This window comes from Oryctolagus cuniculus, chromosome 4, assembly GCF_051225735.1.
Source record: "Oryctolagus cuniculus isolate XC-2025 breed Fujian yellow rabbit chromosome 4, ASM5122573v1, whole genome shotgun sequence".
In the NCBI taxonomy this organism is placed as follows: Eukaryota; Metazoa; Chordata; class Mammalia; order Lagomorpha; family Leporidae; genus Oryctolagus; species Oryctolagus cuniculus.
Window position 1 is genome coordinate 166,969,287 of NC_142870.1, and position 24,024 is coordinate 166,993,310.

At 40.4% G+C, this 24,024-nt stretch overlaps 1 long non-coding RNA gene across 1 annotated transcript; it reads right to left on the reverse strand.

The window, feature by feature from the left end:
• Positions 1-393: 393 nt before the first annotated feature.
• On the reverse strand, positions 394-23,596 carry LOC149127206 (uncharacterized). Its single transcript, XR_016232143.1, has 3 exons — positions 23,265-23,596; positions 2,657-2,723; positions 394-568 (listed from the first exon to the last, which is right to left on the reverse strand). It is a non-coding gene; the product is annotated as an uncharacterized LOC149127206 (long non-coding RNA).
• Positions 23,597-24,024: the final 428 nt, after the last annotated feature.

The following is a 24,024-nucleotide window of genomic DNA, read 5'->3' on the forward strand; positions in this document are numbered from 1 at the left end:
TAGTCAGGAAGCTAGCATGAGTGTAGTGCTCTGAAGGAATTGTGGGAAATTCAGTCGCAGAATAAGTCCAAGAGGAGAATAGCAAGGGCTGAGCTAGGGAAGACCATGGCAGAACTATTTGATGGAGTTTAAAATGTATCCAGTGTGCAAGAGAAGGCCACTGAAGGAATTTAACACAATCAGATCTGTAATTTAAAAACTCACCCCAGCTACAGTGTGGAGAATGAGAAGTTAATTAGAATAGTGAGCCTGGATGTGATTACCTAGGGCAAAGACCACAATTCAATTCACCCTACTAATGTGCTCTGGCCTGCGGAGTGCTTTTTTATTAATTCATTTAATTCTGAATTAGTTGTGAACATTTAAAAATTGGAAATTCTCATATGAAATCAGGGTTACAGACTTCTTTTGGAAATCAGAAGATGTGGCATCACTACAGCGACCTTCCCGAGCTGTCGACAGCTGACTAGAACCGCAGTCCAAACAGTGACTGTTATACAAGGGCACCGTTCTGCCTGCCCCATTCCAAGGGAGATGTTTTGTTTGATGTTCATTGCTTCTGCTTTACCTGGAGAAAACACGTAGATGGAGATGACAAGCCATTGTGCCTGCCTTTCTGAAACTCCTGTGCCAGCTCCCATACTCCCCCCCCCACTCATGCACTTTGTTGCAGCAATTCTCCCTTTTTCTTATCAGAGTGTCTCCTTCTACTGGATCAGTCTATTGACACACAAACCTATTATTACCTCCTTAAGAACATCTTTCCATGATTCCCCACAAGCTACCCCAACATCTGTGTTTCCCTTTGCTCTCAGCTCATCTCAGCCAATCAAATTCCCAGTGCTGTTCCTGCTGCCAACCTGTACTGTACCCAGTCCTTGTTTAACCTATCTGTATTCATAAACACACTTAGTCATTGCCTTTTATTTGAAACATTTGTTTTCCCCTTGACTTCCAGGATACAATTTCTTGAGGAACTTCTTAAGCCACTGGCTTTTCCTCTCTGTCTCTTTCGTGGATTCTTCTTGCTCAAGGATTGAGGATTGTCAGATCCCAGTCTTTAGACTCCTTTCCTTGGTCTGTCCACTCGGTGTTGACGCATTCCCTGACACTTGGCCTTGCGTCTTTAAATGCTATCTATTTTGTTAAAAGATGCTAAGCTCCTAGCTGCAGTCCTCCCTCTCCCCTGAACTCCATATTTAAATATATATTTGCCTGTTTTTATTTATTTGATTTGATTGAAAGGTAGATACACAGAAAAAGAGCAATTTCCGACGCACTGGTTCACTTTCCTAAATCTTGTAACAGCCATGTCTGGGCCAGGCTGAAGCCAGGAGCTAGGAACTCAATCCAGGTCTCTGAAATGGGTGGCAGGGGCCCAGATACCTGCCCTCATCTGCTACCTACCAGAGCGTTCAATAGTATGAAGAGGGAGCAGAACCAAAACTGTGGTATGGGCTGCAGGCATATGAAGTGGTGGCACCAGGCACCCACCTGCTACCCTCAGTACCCGTTTGACTCGGATGTATAAAAGGTTTCTCAAACTCAGTTTGCATAAAATTCAAGAACTGATTCTAATCCTTCTCCACTATGAGAGGTCCCTCTCATAGTGCTCTTATCTTATTTAAATAATAACCATTCTGCCAGTTGTCCATGCCAGAATTCTAAAATACCCTTACCTCTTCTCCTCCTCATACAACACATCAAATATATTTACAGATCTTACTGACTTTAGCTTTTTCTAAAACAAAAACAAAATATTTATTCATTTATTTAAGAGAGAGAGAGAGAGAGAAAGAAAGAGGGAGAGAGAGAAAGAGGGAGGGAGAGAGAGAGAGAGAGATATTTCCATCAATACATTCACTCCCCCCAGAGGCCACAGGGCAAGGGCTGGGCCAGACCAAAGCCAGGAATCCCACCCATGTCTCCTGCATGAGGTGGCAGGGACCCAAATACTCAAATAATCATTTCCTGCTTCCCAGTCTCATTAGCAGGGAGTTGGACTGGAAGCAGAGTAGAGGGGTTTGGCACTCAAATATGGATGCAGGCTTCCCAAATAGCTTCTTAACCCACAGTGATGACCCCTGGCTCTACCTCTGAAATGTATCAAAGACCTCCCACCCTCCCACTGATTTCCACTCTGGTTGAATCCACTTTGATCTCCTCCTGGAATAATGCAATACTTTCCCCACTGGGAACTCTGCCCAGGGTCTACACTCAAAAGCAAGCAGCACTTTAAAGGCAGGAGGTTTTTTTCTAATATTTCTCACAGTGAGTTTGAGGCTATACATTTTCTCCATGAATATTACACAAGTGACTGTACTTCTTGGGCATCATGAAGTTGGTATGTCTTAGTTCTAGAAATTCTAAATTTGATCACTTATTTAAGGTGGTACCTGTAGAGCATCTGCACACACATGCAGATCCTTGAAGGGTGCATAAATATTGTGTTTCTTTTCAAGATTCCACCCAGAAACTTTATCAAGTGTTGGTGACTCTTGGCCACAACAATCACGAATATGGTGTTTGCTTGATGGGATTTCCTATTTCTACTTTGGCAACTGCTGCTAGGTTCATTAATTGGAATTCTGTAGGAAAAGCTGGTCTCCTCTCCAGTTATCATTCATTCATAGACAGTTTTCTAGAAATAACTGACCTGGAATGTTTAAAAATTGTCACAGATTTGAAGGGACTAAATGAGATGTGAGGTCCCAGATTGGATCCTGGAAAACAAAATTGAATATTAGTGGTAAAATTGTTGAAATTCAAAGAAGGTCTATAGTTTAATTAATAGCATCATACCTATACTAGTTTCTTGGATTTTATAATTGTCTTATGGCTTTGTCAGATATTAGCATTAGAGGAAGATGGGTAAAGTGGGTATAGCAATTCTCTGTACTAATTTCACATTTTTTCTGTGACTATAACATTATATCAAATAAGATGTGAATTTTTTATTTTTTTAACTTTTATTTAGTAGATATAAATTTCCAAAGTACAGTTTGTGGATTACAATGGCTTCCCCCCCCCATAACTTCCCTCCCACCTGCAACCCTCCCATCTCCTGCTCCCTCTCCCATTCCATTCACATCAAGATTCATTTTTGATTATCTTTATATATAGAAGATCAATTTAGTATATATTAAATAAAGATTTCATCAGTTTGCCCCCACACAGAACACAAAGTGCCAAATACTGTTTGAGCACTAGTCATATCATTAATTCACATTGAACTACACATTAAGGACAGAGATCCTACATAGGGAGTAAGTGCACAGTGACTCCTGTTGTTGACTTAACAATTTGACACTCTTGTTTATGGCGTCAGAAATCTCCCTAGGCTCTAGTCATGAGTTGCCAAGGCCATGGAAGCCCCCTGAGCTCACTGTCTTTGATCTTTTTTAGACAAGGTCGTAGTCAAAGAGGAAGTTCTCTCCTCCCTTCAGAGAAAGGTACCTCCTTCTTTGATGACCTGTTCTTTCCACTGGAATCTCACTCACAGAGATCTTTCATTTAGGTTTGTTGTTGTTGTTGTTTTTTGCCAGAGTGTCTTGGCTTTCCATGCCTGTAATACTCTCATGGGCTCTTCAGCCAGATCCGAATGCCTTAAGGGCTGATTCCGAGGCCAGAGTACTGTTTAGGACATCCGCCATTCTATGAGTCTTCTGTGTATCCCACTTTCCATGTTGGATCGTTCTCTCCCTTTTTTATTCTATCAGTTAGTATTATCAGATACTAGTCTTGTTTATGTGATCCCTCTGACTCTTAGACCTATCATTATGGTCTATTGTGACCTGAAATTGATCACTTGGACTAGTGAGGTGGCATTGGTACATGCAGCCTTGATGGGATTGTATTGGAATCCCCTGGCATGTTTCTAACTCCACCACTTGGGGCAAGTCAGCTTGAGCATGTCCCAAATTGTACATCCCCTCCCTCTCTTATTCCCACTCTTATATTTAACAGAGATCACTTTTCAGTTAACTTTAAACACCTAAGAATAATTGTGTGTTAATTACATAGCTCAACCAATGGTATTAAGTAGAACAAACAAAAATACTAAAAGGGATAAAGTATTAAATTGTACATCAACATTGATGACAAGGGCTGATCTAACCATTTTCTCATAGTGTCCATTTCACTTCACCATGTTTCCTATTTGATGCTTGGTTAGTTGTCACCAATCAGGTAGAACATATAATATTTGTCCCTCTGGGACTGACTTTTCTAAGATGTATTTCATTTACCTCAAAGGCAGAGTGAAAGAAAGAGACAGAGATAGATAGAGATTTTCCATCTTCTAGTTCATTTCTCCAAATGGCCACAACTACCAGAGTTGGGCCAGAGAGAAGCCAGAAGCTTCGAACTCCAGGCAGGTCTCCCAAGTGGGTGGCAGGTGGGCAAGAACTTGGGCCAACTTCTGTTGCTTTCCCAGGTACATTGGCAGGTAGCTGGATCAGAAGTGGAGCAGGCAGAACGTGAGCAGGTGCTCATATGGGATGACTGTGTCATAGGTGGTGGCTTTACCTGTTGTGCCACAACACCAACCCCAGTGTGAATAATTCTTAGAGACAGAGAGACTGCACACAGATCCAGCTTTTCATTAATATTGCCACGAGTTAGTAACTAGCCTTCCCCACATGTTCCTGTAAACATTTGTGACCTAGGCTCCAACTGCTTTGTGCCCAGATTATTTGTCTATCTCATTGGCGATGCTGCTCCCACTCTTGCCCTATAGAAGGGAGGGCAAAGGAGAGTGGAGCCTTCTTTTAGTGCTAATTGCATTGTCACACACACCCATTTACAGAGAAGCTAGCAAAGGGAGATCTGTACACTTAATGACCCTCTGTCACTGATGCCCTTTGTACATCACCCTTGATCTTTGTCTCCTCTGATGACCCGAATCCTCCAGGTTCTTCCTTCAAAACATCCTAGCTACCACCCTGGTCCAAGTCACATCATTGCTTATCTGGACCATAGCTGTAGCCTCTGTATTAGATATCTATTGCTACATAACTTCCCCACGATGTACTGATTTAAAGCAACATTCATTAATTTAGTTTCTGTGGATCAGGAATCCAGGTAGGGCTTAGCAGACTCCTCAACTTTTGAGTCTCTTACAAACTTCAGCCAAGGTGTCACTTGAGTCTGCATATTGTAGTTCAGCTGTGGAAGAGCCAATGTCAAGCTCAGGCATGAAGATGTTGCAGGATTCAATTCCTTGTGGCTTGAAGCACTGAGGACCTCAGTTCTCTATTTCCTGTTAACCAGAAGCCACCTTTAGCTCCTGGCCACATGAGTCTCTCCTCGCAGATGTGCACCATATATTAGCTTGCTTTGTCAGAGCAATCAGTTGAGAAGATCCAGAGAAGACGTGTAAGTAAAACCTAAAACCTCTTTTGAGAAGAGACAGCACTTATGTCTCCATAGCCTATTCTTAAGGTCCAGTCCATATTCATCAAGAGGAAATTATACAAAATGGGAATTCTACAAGGCAGAGATCACTGGGCACTTTCTTTTTTTAAGATTTATTTATTTTACTTGAAAGTCAGAGTTACACAGAGAGAGGAGAGGCAGAGAGAGAGAGAGGTCTTCCATCCGATGGTTCACTCCCCAATTGGCCACGATGACTGGAGCTGCACCTATCTGAAGCCAGGAGCCAGGAGCTTCTTCCAGGTCTCCCACATGGGTGCAAGGGCCCAAGGACTTGTGCCATATTCCATTGCTTTCCCAGGCTATAGCAGAGAACTGGACAGGAAATTGAGCAGCTGGGTCTTGAACCAGTGCCCATATGGGATACAGGTGCTTCAGGCCAGGGCATTAACCCACTGCACCACAGTGCTGGCCTCTGGACAATTTCTTAAAAGTGCTTAGCACAGCCTGCTGTCAGGTTGACCTCCTGCTACATTTGCTCTCTGCAAAACTTCTTTTATCACAACAGCCAGAATGATTCTCTGTCAGTCAGATTATGCTACCCTTTTGCTAAACCCTTCACTGACTCCCATTTTACCCCGAGAAAAAGCCCAAATCCTAGTGTCTTGCTTGCAATGGTCTCCATGGTGCAGCTCACATGATATCTCTGATCTTAGCTCAACTGTTTCCCCATTGCTCACCCTTCTGCAGCTACACTGGCCTCCTTGCTGTTCTTCAAATGTGCCAATCACACAGCTGGCCAGATCCCTTCTATGGATTTTTCCCTCCGTAAGGAAAATACTTTCTCCAGATTGTGGCTTTGCTGATACTTTAGCCTCCATTAAGTCTTTGCTGAAATATCACTCCCTTAATGTAGTCTACGTTGGCAAACCCACCCCTGTGCCTGGCACTTATCTTTTAAGTTTCTCCATAGGACTTCTAATGCAATAATCAATTTATTTATCGGGTAAAATTAGAAAGTCGAGCCCATAAGGGCATCAATCTTTATCTGTTGTGTTTACTGATGAATTCCAAGTAGTTAGACCAGTGCAAGCCGTATAGTAGATACTCAGCAAATATCTCCTAAATGGATGAATGATCATATAGAAGGTGTCTGAGGACTTGCCTTGAGGAATACCAATACTGAAGTGGCTGAAAGAGGGAAAGCACCCCAGGAAAGAATGAGTTGGATTTCTCTTCTGTCCTACTTCACATCCTATTGGCATACTTCCTTGATCTTGTCATTTTGGGGGCAACCCGCTGAGCACAAATGTATTCTGACACTAATTGTTAAAACTGTACCAAGTAACTAGGATTTTTTGCTTTTAGTTTGGAGATTTGCTGCCACCAACAAGAAGGACCTTGTAGGAATCTACTCAGCTGTTCTCCCACACATATGAATGCAGAAGTGCAAAATTATTAATGGCCCTTGGAGCACTGCTTAACCAATGGGGTATGGGAACCAGCATGTAAATCTCTCTCTCTTGACCTCAGGAGGAATGTTCCGAAGTGCATTTTCATAGCTCCTTAGAGGATTCCTTCCAAGATCAAGTCCCATGGCCCACAGTCACGATTCCCTTGGCAAAGTTCTGCACAGTTTTCCTCTTTCCCTATTTTAATATTCCAAGTTCCCCACTTACATTTCTTGGCATCACTTCCAAAATGAATTCCTGGCATACAAGCCTGTATTTCGTCCCCTACCTGTCAGGGGAGGCCATATCATGATCCATCCGATTGAGACAATCACTGGATAAGAACCCATAGAAATCAAGAGTATTGGTGAATGTCAAACGCTACATAGAGGTCAAGCAGGATTAGGAACTTTGGAGACCACTGTTAAAAAGGTTCACTGGAGAGTTGAAGGAGAAGCAATATTAAAACAGGTGACAGGGTAAAGTAAGGGAATTGAGACAGTACTTAGAGACAACTTTCTTTGGGGATATTATTTGTAAGGTAGAGATAAAGAGAATGACAGAAAGACACACAGATGTCTTCCATCTACTGGTTCACTCTCCAAATGTCCTCAAGAATCAGGGCTAGGTTGGTCCAAAGCCAGGAGCCTGGAACTCAATCTGGGCCTCCCGTGTGGGGGGCAGGAGGTCAAGTATTTGAGCCATCATCTGCTGCCTCCCGCAGTGTGCCTTAGCTGGGAGCCGGATTGGAAGCAAAGTAGCCGGGACTCAAGCTAGGCATGTTGAAAAGGATGCAGGTACCCCAAGTGCAACTTAACTACTGAACCAAACATGTGCTCCAGCTATTGCTTCCTTCTGAAGGAAGTGCACAGACTAGAATGACATCTGGAGGTAAAAATCATGCCAGCACAGGAATACACGCTTACATTTGTTGGGTGGGGGGGATACAGGAAAGCAATTTTTGAGAATATTTTTGCCAGGCACAGGGAGGAGCACTGTAGGAAAACTCCAGGGAACTACTTTCACTAAAACAGCGAATGCCATCAAAGGAGCGTGTTTGAGGAATTCAGATACGTGGGCTGTTGGAGTAGAGAGATGATGGCTGCAGATAATGCTCCTGATACAGGAGGGCCAGCCTGTGGTGCATCTTCTATATGGGCTCAATCCTCTGCCTTCCACTCAAAGAACCATCTTTCATCAATTGCACTTAAGTTATTAAATGAAAAAGCAGTGCCATTACCACTCCCTCATGTCACTCAATTCTTGATCCATAATCAAATTGCCCCAGCTGTCTGTGAAGTACGATTTCATAGTTGATTTGTTTGAATCAGAATCCAAACAAGATCGATATTTTATATTTAGTGGTAAATCACAGAATCCTTTTTAGTCTTAAGATGTAGTCTCTCAGTTTTTATCCTCATAACGTTTGCTCGTTGACAGAGCAATGACAAAAGCCTTGGACCCATGCTGACCTCTCACCTACACACAGCAAGCAGGCCTGCATTTCCCTGCCTGCTCATACAGCCCCACCCTTGCCTGGACTGCTGGACACGCCAGCCATGAGCCTGAGCTCTCCCTGCTCCCCCAAGCTCCCCTCCCCAAGTTCTCCCCTCAAGCTTTCCCCCCTCAAGACCTCCCCCCAGCTCAGGAACTCAGCCCCAGAGTCCAGCCTCAGCCTCAGCCCAAACCCCTCCCAGCTCACTGTCATCTCACAGGACCTCTAGAACCAGCCCAAGCTCTCCCTCTCTCTGGGCAGCCCGGCTTTAACTCAGACCCCCAGTCCCCTCCCTGCCACTCTGTACTGTATAGACCACTCGTCTGTAAGGCAGGTGCTCTCTCTGCTAGGTGTTCGCTGGCAACTCTGCCCCCTCCCAGTCTTCATTCTTCTGAATACACCTGGTCTGGCTGTGGCTTCACACCCCGTCTCTTCTTTACTGGCACTCATTAGAAATTTGAATTCAAATATGTGAAATCTGATTGCCAAGTAATCAGAAAATGTTAATTATATAATTGCTAATTTGAGAATATATTGATTTTTTTTCTTTCCTAACCAAACAGAATTGTCTGTCATATAAGATTGATGGACCATGGGAGAAGAGAAGAAGGTTTCTGTCTTGACCATCAAGTTAATGCTTATACAGTTCTGACAGTCCACAAAGGAAAAGGAACAGTATCAAAAAAGGAATCTGTCTTGCCCCAAAGCAGTCACATCTCTGTACTCAACAGATATTCCTCTGTCAAGAACTCGAAGCTAATTGTCAGTAAGAGTCCTGTGTGCCGGGGTTCCATACTTCTAATTAAGATTCTGCAGAGTGCACTCACTATGACTCCATTGATAGGAAGGAGAACCAGGAGGAAGAGATGAATAATAGCAAAGGTGATCTCATCAGCTCTTATCTCACATTTTGCTGTGAATAATTATGGGGAGGATTGCTATGCAAATAAAGAGGAGAATGAGCTGTCAGTCCTACAAGATGCCTTACACTGATTGGCAAACAGTATAAACATCCTCTGTCAATTTAGCTAATAGTTGTTCTCCAGGATGTCCTTGGGCGAGCCTAAAGAGAACTAGAGAGACATGTTCCAGGCTACCAACAACAGAACTGGAAGATCCTTGTCCCTATTACTCCTATCAGCTCACCACCAACCACTGTGTTGGAGGCGCTGGCTCAGAGCTTCTTGTTCTTTCTCACACCCCAGGGAGGCAGCCACAGGTGAATGCATAGTCATTTAAACTGGGGACATTCTCCACCAGATCATTCAGTTCAAGTTTTCCAGAGCAAACAGTCCCTTGAGGCTTCTCACTCTACCTTATCAATTTCAATTTGCATTCAGCTAACAGAAATGCCCATGGCTTTAAAATGATGGAAGCTTGTTTTTTGTTTCTGTTCAAAATTGTGCAGAATGAGACAGTGGTGGGAGGCAGTGGAAGCTGCAGAATATCCTTGCAGGACCACAATCTCCCACCTTTCTGTCATGCTAAACCAGAGTCTTCAGTATCAAGTTCCGACATTTTCTGCCTTTTTCTCCTTCCTCCCATTCCTACTTGCACATCAGCCAATTACTATTTTTTTATGAGCGGATTTCTTCATTGTGAAGTTGAGCTAAGAGTACCAAGTCAGGTCACTACTATTTTGTTTTCCAACTTCTTCACCTAAGGCCACAGGCTCATGTGGCTTATTAGCTATCTTCCAAATTACTGCTGACAAGGCTTTTCTCAAATGGTTCACTTCTGCATTAATTGGATGCCATCTTGGTGACCTCGTTAATGGTTTTCTTGTGCTATTCTCTGCTCAGACACAGGGTCAATCCCACATGTTTGTTTTGTTTTTCTCTCCAGCAGCGTCCTTCCAGACACATGCATTTGTCAGGATGGACTAACTATGCTCTATGATAAACACTCTCAATGATTCTAGAACTTAAAGTCACAAGCTACATTTCTTTTTCCATTGTACGCTATGCTAAGACTCGGGAGACAGACTAAATAGTTTATATCCAGGATAAGGAAAAAGAGGAGACATGGGATGGTTCTTAAAGCTTCCTCTCTGAAGATGACTATGTCATTTCTATTCACGCTTCATTGGCCAAGTCCTCAAGTCACTGGTCCCCTTCCTAAGGAGACCATGAATTTGCTGGAGTCAGGGGGACAGAATGTGGAATCTTGTGGGGGTTATAGCAGGTGAAATGTGTCCACTATGAAAATTCTCCAAGCCCTTGCCATGTCAGTGCTCATCAGCCTCGCATCCAGCTGCCAGCAAGAGATCTTTTGTCTCCTTTTTTTTTTTTTTTTTTTTTTTTGCCAGATTCTTAATGGTTCTAAACCTTTCTTTCCAACCCTCATTCCAAAAATACTGCAGCCCCACATCCCTCGGAAAGGTTAAATCTGAAACCCGTGCTCTACGCAGGGGCAGGGCTGGGCTGCAGGTGCCCTCAGTGGTAACTTTATTGGCATCCATCCTATTTCACTCTTCCTTTTATTCTCATCCCGTGATCGCATTGCAAATAAAAGATTGGTACTTGAATGCTGGCTTCAGAGCATTCTTCTGGGGAAACCCACACTGAGATAGAGAGACAGAAAATATGTACAGTACGATACAATCTGCTACAAAGAGAAGAATGGCTTTGGGCAGTAATTAGCTGTCTCCACAAGAAACTCCATCCCAAAAAACCCACCTGTCTTTTCCATGCCTCTGCTCTCAAATCTGTTCATCTCTGGTTAGACCAGAAATGCTATTTTTCCAGAAGGGGGAAAGACTCCTGGAATAGACTTTTTCTTCCACTTCTAGGCATCGGGAAGCAGGATTCAATTACTCTAAACAGACTTTCCCCTCCCGCCTTTCAGAGGACCTCAGAAATGATTCCCGTGCCTGCTTGGGTACCATGCGGGGACAGGCTGTCCAAGTCCTTTCCTGTGGCTGCCTCCTCGCCTTCATCCCATGTCACCAAAGCTCATCCATCTATGAAAATTGCCTTGCCAGTTCTACCTGCATGAAAAACCTCACAAGTTCATGAAGCACTTTCCATGTGAACACATGCACATACACAAACTAACGCAGACATGCAATCCTCTAGTTCTTTGTTTTTCTTTTTTGGACAGAGAAAGACTTAAAAAAAAAAAAAAAAAAAAAAAAAAAACCTTGGCCATTGTGGGGTGAACCAACGGAAAAGGAAGACCTTTCTCTCTGTCTCTCTCTCTCACTGTCCACTCTGCCTGTAAAAAAAGAAAAAAAAACTTCTAAATTTCCCCCATCCCTCTCCAACCTCTGCCTCCCATCTCCCCAAGGTGTCAGTTTGATACCGTCTAATCACTCCCCTACTGCAAATATTTTGAATATTTCAATATTGTTTGTTTTATGGGCAGTGTAGAATATAACTAAATTTGCTTTCTGCTATATTTTCTTCTCTTTAAAAATAAGATAAATATGAAGGCATTCAAAATGAAAAAACTTCTGTTCAAAACAGTCCAAAAACCAGAATTTGTTTACAAAATGCTTGAAAATTCATAAAATTAAAATAACTGATATAATCTAAAATTACAAAAGTCACAAATAAAATAAAACCTTAGAATAAAGATAAGATCACAAGAACCATGACATGGAGTTCAGAAAACCATAGCTGTTGGTGGTGACTACATATAACTGGAAAATTCACAGATATAATAAATATATTCACAGATATAATAAAATGGGAGAGAGAGCATTCTTATATTCTAATGAAAATACACATTTTACAGCTAAAGAAATTTTATGTCTCCTATTTTTATATTTCCATTGTCTTATATTTTTAATCAGTTTGTATATGAGTGCCTTTTGTTCTACCTTGTCATCCAGAGGGACACAGAGTGGGCTCCCATCTTGAGCCATCTCTCATGCACCTGCCTATCAGAGAGCAAATGTTTAGCACTGGTCTCTGCACCTGGAAGGAGAGAAGGCCAATGGTTCTGACATGGACCGGCAGTCAGCATTAAATTGATTAGATTCAGGAGCTGGAAGCCACGCCCCTCTGCTCCTACTTGATCTCATCCATGTTCACGCACCTGCCAATCAGACAGCATGGCCACGTCCCTTGCAGAAGTGGGTAAGAGGCTGGGATGCACACTAGGCCCACCCTTGCTCTCTGGGGCCACCTTTTTCTCCCTGCCGCGTAGCAGTTTTGCAGTCTTTCCTGCCCGCATGGTTTTTCCTCTGCGTGAGGCTCTGTCCTGTGAGTGCCTGCATGTGGCCCTTGTTCTGCTCTGCCTGGTAGGGAACTACTCTCTCCATCAAATAAAGCCCTCACTCTTCTGTGTATTTCTCCCACCTCCCCAAATAAATTTTAAAGCTTAATGTCTCCTGTGTTATTCAAGTCAATATTTAGAATTCTTATCTAAATATATGACAAGGACCCTCAAGGTATTAAGATTAAAATAATTAACAATTTTAAAATAATTAAAATATTGTCAATCATATGCTCAATCATCTTTCTTTTACTCTTTAAGTTTACTGCTTCTAGATTCCTAGTTTGGTAGCTTTAGTGTAAATGAGTTTAGTTCATTCTCCGCAAGTCCAGAACAGACTTAGGGGAAGAAGTAGCAGCCTGTACCTTCCATCTGCAACTGATCCTTGATGAAGCCAGGAACCAGTTATTGCTTCTTTGAAGAAATATTCTGTTTTCTTTTTTTAAAAAAAATATACTGGAGCCGGCACTGTGACATAGTGGGTAAAGCCACAGTCTGCAGTGCCGGCATCCCATTTGGGTGCCGGTCCAAGTCCTGGCTGCTCCACTTCCAATCCAGCTCTCTGCTGTGGCCTGAGAAAGCAATAGAAGATGGCCCAAGTCCTTGGGCCCCTGCACCCACATGGGAGACCCAGAAGAAGCTCCTGGCTCCTGGCCTCGGATTGGTGCAGCTCCAGCAGTTGCGGCCAACTGGGGAGTGAACCAGCAGATGGAAGACTTTCTCTCTCTCTCTCTCTCTCTCTTTCTCTCTCTCTGCCTCTCTTTCTCTCTCTGTGTAACTCTGACTTTCAAATAAATAAATAATTCTTAAAAAAATTATTAGCATTCTTAAGCAAGAGACGTCTGTGAATTGGTGACACAGAGCTGGAGTTGAAAAAGTCTAGACAGGAAAGACTAACATCTCTTACACTAAAGCTACCAAACTAGGAATCTAGAAGCAGTAAAAGAGGCCAGCGCCGCGGCTCACCAGGCTAATCCTCCGCCTGCGGCGCTGGCACACCGGGTTCTAGTCCTGGTCAGGGCGCCAGATTCTGTCCCGGTTGCCCCTCTTCCAGGCCAGCTCTCTGCTGTGGCCCGGGAGTGCAGTGGAGTGCCCAAGTGCTTGGGCCCTGCACCCCATGGGAGACCAGGAGAAGCACCTGGCTCCTGCCTTTGGATCAGCGTGGTGCGCCGGCCGCAGCGGCCATTGGAGGGTGAACCAAAGACAATCCGTAGAAGTGAAATTGACACTTTGAGAAGCAATGACTTGAATAACCCTTGTCTCAACTGTTGAGGAACGGTTTTTATTTTTAACTATTTGTTGAACTCGTTACTTAACAGAGTGAACCATATGTGTATAAAGTTAATTGAAAATAGATTTTAGAAAAAAAAATAATAGTGGGACTAGGAGAGGGAGGAGGAAGAGGGGTGGGAGAGTGAGTGGGAGGGCAGGTACAGTTGGAAGAATCACCATGTTCCTAAAGCTGTGATTATGAAATGCATGAGGCTTCTATTCCTTAAATAAAAGGCTTCTGGTGGAAAAATAGCTATATAATCTGGGTTAGCCATGATGGTTGTCAAGCATAGCAATAGCAACTATAAAAATTATTGTCCTTGAGGAAAATGCATTTTTGTGATCCAGCACAGAAAGTTTGCAAGAGGCTGAAGGTAGGTTTCCATGTTGGCTATTTCCACTAGGGTAGCTTTTTTTTTGTTTTGTTTACAAAAATTTTAAAATAATGTCTAGTGTAGCATGTAGAAATGAACTGATAGGAGCTCTACAATTCGCATTAAGATACTTCAGCAATGTAAACTAAGTAGACAAATGAGAAGAAATGCTGCAAATGTGCTCAAATAGAAATAACTGAGGAAGTGAGGTGATGGGTAAATGGTGGTTCATTGTATTTTATTCTCTAATTATAAAAATGTTTGGAATATGAGCATAACTAAACTTTTTAATGCATCATTTAGGAAACACTTCTATGAAAAAGGAATTTATGTTATGGTGTGTTAGAACATATATACATATGTTATACATATACACACACATATGCATATATAGTTGCTGGCAAAACCAAATCTATATATAGATGATATGCCTATATCTATATCTAGATAGATAAATAGGTAGACCATTAACAAAAATCAACTCAAGATGGATATAAGACCTAAATTTAAGATTTGAAACTATGAAGTTAGTGGAAGAAAACAAAGGGGAAACACTCCAAGACATTGGTGTAAGGGATGACTTCTTGGAGAAGCCGCCTAAATAACAGGCAACCGAAGCCAAACTAAACAAATGGGACTACATCAAACTAAGAAGCTTGTTCACAGCACAGGAAATGATTGATAGAGTGAAGAGACATACAACAAAAAAACAACCAATCCAGTTGAGAAATAGCAAAGGACTTCAATAGACAGTTTTCAAAAGAAGAAATACAAATGGTCAAGAAATGTATGAAAAAATGCTCACTAGCCATCAGGGAAATGCAAATCAAAACCAGTGAGATATCACCTCATCCCATCAGATGGCAAAATTCCATAACAGAGATTAACAAATGCTTGCAAGGGTGTGGACAGAGGGGAATACTTACCCATTGTTAATGGGAATGAAACTTAGTACAGCCATGGTGGAAAACAGCATGCAGATTTCTTAAAAACTAGAAATACACTTGCTATATGATCAATCAATGTGTATACAGACAAAAGATCTGAACACAATGTATCAAAGAGATACTTGCACCACCATGTTTATAGCCACACGGTCCTCAATAGCCAAAACTTGGAATCAACTAAGGGCTCCATCATTAGATGAATGAATAAAGAAAGCTGGTATATATATACAATAGAATATTAGTCAGCTACAAAAAAAGGAATGAAGCTCTACCATTTGCAATAAATGGATACAACTGGAGGACAACATGTTGCGTGAAGAAAGTTGGACCCAGAAAGACAAAAACCACATGTTCTCCCTTGTATGTGAGAGCTAAAATTTTAAAAACAAACAAAAAAAGAAAGAAATGTCTCTGTGTGTCAGTGTTGTTGCTTATATAGTTTTGTAAAACTTTGTTTTATATCTCTGTCAAACCAGTGATTCGGAATGTTATACTGTTATAGTTTTAATGATCTGTGAATACTTTAAAATTTACTGTATATGGGTGAAATTGTCATTTTTCCTTTACTTATTTTTATTTTTAATTTTGGCAGGCAGAGTGCACAGTGAGAGAGAGAGACAGAGAGAAAGGTCTTCCTTTGCAGTTGGTTCACCCCCCAATGGCCACTGCGGCCAGCGCACCACACTGATCCGAGCCAGGAGCCAGGTGCCTCTCCTGGTCTCCCATGCGGGTGCAGGGCCCAAGCATTTGGGCCATCCTCCACTGCACTCCCGGGCCACAGCAGGGAGCTGGACTGGAAGAGGAGCAACCAGGACAGAATCTGGCGCCCCAACCGGGACTAGAACCCGGGGTGCCGGTATCACAGGCCATTTTTCCTTTCAATTATTGTTTATAGTTGCTGTCTATATTCCCACCAAACTAGGGTCTTTACACTTTAAACTCGTTAAACCTCTTATTTGGTAAAGTATTAAGCCATTTTACTGTAAAGTAAACTTAAAATATGTTGTCTTAAAAACTATGAAAAAAAGACAAATAAAATGAGAAGGGAAGATAGTGGAAGAAAGAGAGGGGATATGGGGGAAGGAGAAAGGGAATATAATTATGCTTTTAGAACTGTATCTACAAACCACAATGAATCTGTTAAAACTAATTAAAATTAAAATAAATAAAAATTAAGGTCACTGAGCTAAAAAAAATTGCTAAAACTTATCTTTGAATTCTTGAAAGCATTCTGAATCCTTGAGTCACAGAGAAAATGCAAGGGTATTTTCAAGACTTTTATAAAGAAGTGAAAGAACACATGCATAATTGACATGTTCTCAGAGTTATTTCATCATTATAAACATCTGCATTATTAAACAAACAAAAACTCCAAATCAGTCAAGAAGTTCCATAAAAGCAATTAAAGCAAATTTAATGAATTGGAGGGAATTAATAAACTTTGAAACAAAATTAATAATTAAAGAAAAAGTTGTCATAAATCATAGAGCAAATTCCTGAGGAAAACAATGAACTATTACAGCAAATGTAATCTCAAAAAGAAATTGGAGAATATAAATTCACAAAATTATGTTTAAAAATGTAACATAACCAGACAAATGGATATTACTTTCAAAGTTTAGGAAAATCATGTGTATTACCAATTGTTAAAGAAAATGTTATAAAATTGTACACAAATAAGATATGGAACAAATAATCAAGAAAAAAGTTGGAAAAGTTACCCAAGAAATACTTCATAAACTAGATCTAAGCTCATATATGGTTTAATAGACTAGTTATATCAAAGTACCATGGGACAGAAAATTCTCTTATTATAAAAACTATTTCCATCACGGACAATGATGGAAAACATCACAGTTCCACTTATGTAATGAGTCCAATCTTGAGACTGAAAATTGACAGAGAAGAATAAAACATAGAATTTTAAAATGAAGTCAAAAAATAGATTTGATATAATCACTTCACAATAAATTTAAGGTATGTTAATATTCAGTATGAATGCCACCTTCCAATAAAAAATTATAAAGACACAAATCTCATTAGTATAAATTCTTTGCTGTAAAGATTTACTCCTTATTTACTTACTTGGAAGGCAGAGTAACAGGGAGAATAGGAGAGACAGAGAGAGAAAGAGATCTTCCATTACAGGTTCACTCTCCAAATGAGCACAACAGCTGGGGTTGGGAAAGGTCAAAATCAAGAGCCTAGAACTCCACTGGGGTCTCCCACGATGGTGGCAGGGGCCCAATTATTTGAGCTATCTTCTGCTGCCTTCCCAGGTGTATTAGCAGAGAGCTGGATAGGAAATGGAGTAACTAGGACTCAAACCAGGACTGGATATGGGATTCTGCTGTGGCAAGCAGTGGCTTAATCCACTGTGCCACAATGCTAGCTCAATTTAAATTCTAAACTCTCAAATTACAGCCATTTGAATTCAATAGCTTATAAAGAGGAATGATAAATCCAAGCAAGTAGGAAAGAATGTAAAATTTCTATTCTTGCATCAATTTCCCAGTTAAAAAAAAAAGTAGTAACATAATTTTTCAAAGCCAAAGGGAGCACATAAACAAGACTAGTGTCTGAAAATACTAGCTGATAGAATAAAAAAGGGAGAGAACGATCCAACATGGGAAGCGAGATACACAGCAGACCCATAGAATGGCAGATGTCCTAAACAGCACTCTGGCCTCAGAATCAGCCCTTAAGGCACACGGATCTGGCTGAAAAGCCCATGAGAGTATTACAGGCATGGAAAGCCAAAACACTCTGGTAAAAAAAAAAAAAAAAAAAAAAAAAAAAAAAAAAAAAAAAAAAAAAGAAAGAAAGAAAAAGAAAAAAAAAATGACCTAAATGAAAGATCTCTGTGAGTGAGATCCCAGTGGAAAGAACAGGCCATCAAAGAAGGAGGTACCTTTCTCTGAAGGGAGGAGAGAACTTCCGCTTTGACTTGACTACGACCTTGTCTAAATATGATCAGAGTCGGTGAACTCAAAAGGCTTCCATAGCCTTGGCAACTCATGACAAGAGCCTAGGGTGATAACTGACACCATAAACAAGAGTGTCAATTTGTTAAGTCAACAACAGGAGTCACTGTGCACTTACTCCTCATGTAGGATCTCTGTTCTTAATGTGGTGTACGTTGTGATTGAATGCTATAACTAGCACTCAAACAGTATTTTTCACTTTGTGTTTCTATGTGGGTGCAAACTGTTGAAAGCTTTACTTAAAATATGCTAAATTGATCTTCTGTATATAAAGAGAATTGAAAATGAATCTTGATGTGAATGGAAGGGGGGAGGGAGAGGGAAAAGGGAGGGTTGCAGGTGGGAGGGAAGTTATGGAGGGAAGACATTGTAATCCATAAGCTGTACTTTGGAAATTTATATTCATTAAATAAAAGTTAAAAAAAATAAGTATATAAAAACAGGTATCCTTACCATGTAGAGTCGATGTAAAATTTTCTAAGGAATTTTACATTCAGCATAAATGGAAAAAATAAAATTAATATCAGCTTTATTTTTTCAAAAAAATTATGTAACCAATTAAAAAATCACTAGATAAATATAAATAATCACATGCAAAATGTTGAACTAGAAATAAAAGGAACATTTAACATGACAAAAAGAATAATCCTAGCTTAGCACAGAAGAATAAAATAAGAGAAATATTCCCATTAAAATAAGGAAAGAGATATATATTTCAGTTATTGCTGCTACCTTTTTTTAAGTTTAAGATTTACTTATCTATATATTTATTTGAAAAGCAGAGTTACAGAGAGAGAAGGGAGGGAGATCTTCCATCCAGTGGTTCAGTCTCCAAGTGGCTAAAACAGCCAGGGCTGGCCCAGGCTGAAGCCAGAAGCCTGGATTCCATCCAGGTCTCCTGGGTTGTCAGGGGCCAGGTACGAGGGCCATTGTGATGCTCTTCCCAAGCCATTAGCAGGAAGCTGGATCAGAAATGGAGCAGCCAGGACTTGAACCAGCACGCACATGCGATGCCAATGTCCCAGGCAGTGGCTTAGCCCACTATGCCACAATGCTGAAACTGATAATACCTTTTTTAAAGATTTATTTTGAAATATTAAAGAATGTGATAAAATAAGTGTAAATAAGATGGTTAACAATTGCAAAGGAAATAGTGCGATTATTTCTTAGAGTTAGTGTAATTTGAAAAACTAAAAAGAATCAGCTAGAAAACCTCACACAAGTAATAAAGTATCTAGAGAGAAAATAATTATGAAAACATGATATCTGCATTGAAAAGACTGTTTACTTTCATAATAAAAAACTAAGTATTCAATATCTAGAAATATACTTAAGAGAAAGAATGTGCAAAATCATTCTATAAGAGAAATAAAAAGTTAATACAATGCCTATTAAAAGCCTCAAAGTGTTTGCTTGTTTTAAGTTAAACAAATTGATTATTAAATTCAGTTTGAAAACTACAGAGCTGATACTTGCCAAGAATATTTTGAATAAAATAGAGTATTAAAAAAGAAGTTTATAAGTAATATGAAAGGAGGCATGAAGAGGCACTAATAAAGCTGTAGTAATGAAATGGGGAAAAGTGTGGTAAAAGAAAGGAATTTTAATTCTAGACAATGTTTCACACCAAAAAATTTTAGTGGCATCATTGGCTAACTCTCTTATGGAAAAAAATCAAAATCTAATACCTCATACAAAACACCAAAAAGATTCCATATTTTTGAACCAAGTATAAGGATAAGATGATGATCAAAGAATAGATAGTTAAAACCTTCTTTTATAAATGTGAACTAAAGTGGTTTTTAAGAAGTACAAAAAATGATCAAAAATCATAAAACATGTCACCGCTTGAATGAAGGAAATTGTGCCACTACGTGCCCACAATTTCAAGTGTGGGTGGGACTAGATTATGGTAGGACAACACAATTCACAGTTCCCCACAACAAAACCAAACCACACAGGACACAATCCAATGAGGCTCCTAAGCCACAACTCAAGAGCTGGATACTAGAATCGAGTGAACTTGTGCTTCTCTGGTCTGAAACTCCAGCTCACTGGCAGCCTGGATGAGAGATTTTGAGACGATTTAGGGGTCTTGTGAGAATCAGAAAGAAGCTGCATGGAGTGGGCATTTAACACAGCAGTTAAGATGCCAGTTAGTATGCCCACATCCCATATGGCAGTGTCTGGGTTCAAGTCCCAGCGCCATGTCTGGTCCAGCTTCCTGTAGCGCATACCCTGGAAGATGGCAGTGATGGCTCAAGCCCTTGTGTCCCTGCCGCATGTGTGGAAGACCTTGAGTTTCAAGCTTTTGGCTTCCAATTAACCCTGACTTGGCTGTTGTGAGCATTTGGCCAGCAGATGGAAGATTTCTCTCTCTCTCTTTCTTTCTCTGCCTTTCAGATAAAAATGAAAATCAATAAATAAAACTTAGAGAGAGAGAGAGAACTGGACAATTCCAAGGCAGTCACACACAGGTGGGGACTGTGCCTGAGGACTGGAGCAGTCTTATCAGCAAGTGCAGTCCATCAGAGAACCAGCGATGCAATCCAAACACTACCACAAGCACAGGTGATACACACACACCCACACACACACACATCTTAACATAATGATGTTCCTAAGTCCCCTTTTCCCAGAAACAAGAAGAGGTTAAAGGCAAAATATGACTGAATTAGACATTTGGATTGACTGCAAAATCCCTGAATGGAAATGCAAGAAACTTGCAATTGGAATGATGTGATTCTCTGCTGCTGTTGGGCAAGCTTAAGGCTAAAAATCAGAAATTAAATTGGGTTAAGAAATAAATTCTATTTTTACATGCCTGAGTCTGTTACTGAGAAATTTATGCCTATTACACCTTAATCAAATCAGGTCTGTCCTTGCTTAGCAACGCTTGGTATCTTCTCGGTTATACTTAGGATGAAATCCAAGATCTCTCATGGCCCATAAAATGTCGTGTGGTCTCCCTGCCCATGCCTCTTAGCTCATCTATTGCCATTTTCCCCCTCTTTCTACAGTGTTTCTACAGCACAGCCCTAGGGATCCAAGAGCTTTTCCCTTCTCAAGTCTTCTTGCTTGTGGGGCTATTTGTTCGGACTGTCGTTTCTTTGCTTGGAATTCAATTTCTTGTTTTGTTTTGTTTTTCCTTATTTCCTTCTTAATCATTAATTCTCAATTCCAATATTACATCCTCAGAAATGCCCTTTCTGACTTTTCTTTCTCAAATAGAGTAATTCTGTGTTATTTCTATATATGTATTTTCCTTATAAGTCATTGTAGGTCATGAGGGGGGCATTGTGGTACTGCAATTAAGCCTCTGTTTGGGATGCCTGAATCCCATATCACAGTGCCTCGGTCTGAGTCCTGGCTCTGTTTCTGATCCAGTTTTCTGCTAATACATACCCTGGGAGGCAGCAGTTGATGGCTCCAGTACTTAAGTCCCTGGCACTCATGTGGGAAACCTGGACAGAGTTCTTGGCTCCCAACTTCAGACTTGCACAGCCCTAGTTGTTGCAGGCATTTGAAAAGTGAGCCAAAAATTGATTTTTCTCTTGTGTTCTCCTCTCTCTCTCTCTCTTGCTTTGCTTTTCAAAGAAATAGAAATAACTACATTCAACTTTAAAAACTTTGTAGATTAAATTCTGCATTTATTTTGCCAACTTGCTCATCACTTACTATTTGCCTTCTCTTGTCAAATGTAAGCTTCCTAAGGGCAGGGACATTATTTTTTTCCCCTTAAAAATTTCTAATTTCTAGTATGGTGCCTCGGACCAACATATTGAATACATTCAATAAAATATTTTGGATTGATTAGACTACTCAATTAAAAAACAAGATTCTGCTTTAAAAACCATATTACAGTAGGTTTTATATATATACACAAAATAAAATATTCATGATCTATCACGTGAAAAATATACTACAGTTTTGTAAATATGAATGTACTTCAAAATATTTATGGGTAAATAAAATTGGAAGATAATGTACAATTTTCATAAACATTTAAAATATTCTAATACATGTATATATAAACACACAATTGAATACAAAGAATTTTTTTTAAATTAGAAAGCCTGAAAGGAAATGTATCAAAAATTAATAATTCATTTGTGATACTGGAATTTCAGATTATTTCTATTTCCTTCTCCATACTTCCATAAATTTTCTACTCTTTGGCCCTGTATCTTTGAAGGCCCACGATCATCAAAAAGTCAATGGAGGGACCAGCACTATCGCGCAGTGGGTTAAAGCCATGTCCTGCAGCTCTAGCGTCCCATGAGGGCAATGGTTCAAGCCCCAGCTTCTCCATTTCTGATAATGTGTCTGGGAAAGCAGTTGGAAGATGGCCCAAGTCCTTGGGACCTTGCACCCACATAAGAAACCCAGAGAAAGCTCCTGGCTCCTGGCTTGGAAAAAATAAAAGTCAATGAAAAATAGGTATTATGAAAGACTGTGCATAGATTAAATTTTTTGCACCAAAATAAATATATTTTAATCCAATTTTCTACAAATTTTTGAAGTCCACTCTATCATATAAGCAATTTTTAGAAAGAATTAATTATTTATTTGAAAGGTTGAGTTAGAGAGAGAGAGAGAGAGAGAGGAGAAGAGGTGTGACATAAAGAGATCTTCCATCTGCTGGTTCACTCCCCAGATGGCCTCAATGATCAGAGGTGAGCTAGTCTGAAGCCATGAGCTTCTGTCAGGTCTCTCACGTGGGTACAAGAGCCCAAGCACTTGGTTCATTTTCTGCTGTTTTCCCAGGCTATTATCAGGAAGTTAGATTGGAAGTGGAGTGGCCAGGACTCGAACCATCACCCATATGATACGCCAGCGCTGTAGGCAGCGGTTTATCCACTATGCCACATGGCCAGCCCCATATTCAAATTTGTAAAACCACTGAAGTATTTCAAACATAGCACTTATCTGATGAAATTGTATTTTTCAGCATCCTTTTTCTCTGTTCTCTCTCAATTCTTAACCCCACTTTTGTGGGAGGAGATTTCCACGGAAAGAGCAGACTCAGGTTGGAATCCATTTACCTCCTAATGAGTTTGTGATTTGGCTAAAGTTACTCAATTACTCTTAACTTCTTCTGTGTAGAATGGAAATAGTGTGAAATGGAAGAATTAACACTGTCTTACCTGCGATAGTGTTAAAGGACTTCCTGGTGTGCTGGCTTGTCCATTCCCCATTCTTCCCTTCTTTCACTCGGACTCAGGTCTCTCTTCTTTCTTCCTCCTTGTTCAGCTGGATCCTATAATTCTGAATTCTATCAGTAGAGTCCTCCAGAAATCGAAGGCTAGCTCGTTTCTTTGAAAAGATTTGCCTGCCCATTGAAATATGGTCTAGGATTGATGAGGCCAGAAAACCTAAGCACGCAAGTCCTCTGCAAGTCCTGTTTCTCACTTCTCACCACCACTTCTCTTTCTGTCTGTCTGTCTTCTTTTGAGCTTTGTATTCCCTGACATCAGAGGAAAAGTGGAAACTTTTAGGTTAGAGTTTGAAAAGCTTAATGGAAAATGTAAATAATAATCTACATTGCCTTTTTCTAGCCAAAGAACAGGTCAGAAACTTCAAAATTTGAGATGCAAAATATATTGGGCCTCCATAGGGGAGAGAGGATGTGCGGGATCTAATTTTACATGGGAAAAAAAACAAGTTTGAGTTCATTTTCGTAAAAGTTGAAATGTGATGATTTGGTTGACTTCTCTCAGCAGCACCCAGCATTTCCATTTCACCTGGGAAGAGCAAAATGAGCAAAACAACCTAAGATTAAATGAAAACAGGTGGGATGAAGGGAGGCTGTCACATTTTACCATCTGCAAAAGGAGTAGTTTCCTCTTGTGGTTTTATAGGTTTGGTAGCTATTGAAAAAATATCGATGTATAATAATGGAATTAA